At 45.5% G+C, this 2,321-nt stretch overlaps 1 non-coding gene across 1 annotated transcript; it reads left to right on the top strand.

The window, feature by feature from the left end:
• Window positions 1–211: 211 nt before the first annotated feature.
• Window positions 212–406, top strand: LOC142690622 (U2 spliceosomal RNA). Its single transcript, XR_012859352.1, has one exon. It is a non-coding gene; the product is annotated as a U2 spliceosomal RNA (small nuclear RNA).
• Window positions 407–2,321: the final 1,915 nt, after the last annotated feature.

The raw sequence follows: 2,321 nt of genomic DNA, 5'->3' as shown, positions 1-2,321 counted from the left end.
AGATGTATTTATATTATTTAATTGACAGGAAAGCAAATGCCACCCTTCTAAATAAATGGTTTGTGACTGACTGGAACTCCAATAAATAAAGATTTGCCACCATGTCCCCCTATAAATATTAATGTAATTTGATTTTTACTATTGTAACAATATGAAAATGTTTGATGTAATTGTAGTGTTATCTATTGTAAAATTGAATTTTTATTAATAAATCATTGACACCCCCGCGAGGGGGTAGCCAACTGAAAAAAAATCTGTTCTTATCAGTTTAATATCTGATACGTCCCCTATCTGGGGACCATATATTAAATGGATTTTTAGAACAGGGAGATGGAAATAGAGCTTGCTCTGTCCACTCCACGCATTGACCTGGTATTGCAGTATTTCCAGGACCGGTGCACCCTTCCCTTATGTGTTGACTAAAATCAGATTCCAAAAGTGCTATTTGTGTTTGCTATTGTTTTTGTCTTTCTGATGGGATCTCCCCTTTTAATCCCATTATTTCAACACCTGTTGGACAATGCATTTGTACAGTCATGTGTGATAATGAGCTCATTTATTAAATGCAATTAATTAATACATTGCCACCTCTTGTTGTGTGTGTGTGTGTGTGTCTTCTGTGTTTCTGTGTTTCCGGCATTTCACATTGGAACAGCTCATTCACCTTCCTTGTCTTCTCTCCGCCCTCCCTCCCTCCTAGGTAAGTTAAAGAGCTGCACCTGAGCCAGCCACTGATTGATGCAGCACCACAGTCAAATAGTGGAGTGGAGTGGAGTAGGGGAACAGCAAACAGCCATTAAAGCAGCCAGCCGCCTACCCGCCACAATGGACCTACCTGTGTACACTAGATGGATGTGATGGAATGTACTGTCGTCCCTACATTTCAAGAAGAAGTAAGAATTGCAGTTGCAACAAACCCTTGCTTGCCTACAAAGAGAGCAGCAATTTGGATTTGTTACTATGTTACCTAGAAGAATAACAAACTGTGCAAGGATGGAGGTTGTAGGAGCAAGGAGAAGTTGTCTGTAAAGTTGGTGGATGCTTATTTTCCATTTTGCAGTCCCTTGTCTCCCTCTTGTGGCCTCCTGGAGGCAAATAAATGTGCAAAAAAAAGACAGCCTGGCGGCCGGCTGTTGCAGTGTTGCCCTCTCAGGCAACACTGAGTGACTGACTGAGCCTCACCGTCTTATATAAAGTTCAGACGGAACTTTGCACGTGTCATAGTGGAGCCCTCAGGATTCCAGAGCCAGCTTTCTGACATCATAATGGGGCCTGCCTCAGAGATAGATAAAAGCCTGGGCCCAGGCAGTGTTGGTCAGTGCTGCTCAGCAGGCAGCACTGGACTGGACTGGATTACAGCTGATACAAGGTGTGAAGGAACAAGGGGTGGCTGTGGGCATGCACTTGCTGCCGCTGCCAGTGTTTATCTGCATGGCAGGAGGGCATTTGGGCGTTGCCAGGAAGGCGTTTTTATGTAGATTCCTCCTCTTTCAGCACTGCATTGTGGTGCAAGCAAAAGAAGCAAATCCTGTGTAGCTTCCTCTCCGGCCTTTATTCACCTCCCGCTTAGTAGCTGTAAATGTGTGTGAGCCTGCAGGGCCCCATGGAATTGCCTAGGAGTAGGCTGAATCGCTGCAAGGGGTGAACAGCAGTATGGGACAGGCTCGGTCAACGGCCGGCCCATTCGGGTTATCGCTTCTCGGCCTTTTGGCACGATCTCGTGTCATTAGGTGATCAGCATGTCATGCCCTTGGCCTTTTGGCATCGCCACCTCGGTGGCTTAAGCCATCTGCTGCTATTAGGGGGTAGGCTGGGTGATCATTAGTAGAGCGATCATGGGAGCTAGGCTCCGCTACGCTGGGATCGGGGAAACCCGGATCAAGAACGCTTTTGGTATTGACGTACCCTTGGATAAAAGAGATCTGTTTTCATTGAAGCATCTGGTGCAAGACATCCTCTTCAAGACCCTCAATGTCAGCAGGAGCGACATTCTATGCCTTCAGGACCCTAGAGGTAACCGTTTTACTCTTGTTCTCAACAGTCTCAATGCTTGTTACAATTTGTATGCGACAATCAAGGCAAACCTGCGAAATACTGATCTGGATGGACTTGTCTTCACTGTGCTGTATAACAATGATGTGCCATTGGTTGTGCTTATGTACAATCCTCATGTGTTGGTGGAGGACATTCTTTCTTTTCTAAGGAAGTACTGCTCCTATGCAAGTTATTCCCACCAGGTTCTAAACACTGAGTCTATATGGACTGGAAAACATAAGTTTTTTGTGCGCTTTGAAGAAGACCCTGCAGGACCATTGGGGGTT

This window comes from Rhinoderma darwinii, assembly GCF_050947455.1.
Source record: "Rhinoderma darwinii isolate aRhiDar2 chromosome 5 unlocalized genomic scaffold, aRhiDar2.hap1 SUPER_5_unloc_34, whole genome shotgun sequence".
Taxonomy (NCBI): Eukaryota; Metazoa; Chordata; class Amphibia; order Anura; family Rhinodermatidae; genus Rhinoderma; species Rhinoderma darwinii.
The sequence above is the reverse complement of the archived record's forward strand: the minus strand, read 5'-3'. Positions and strand labels throughout refer to the sequence as shown.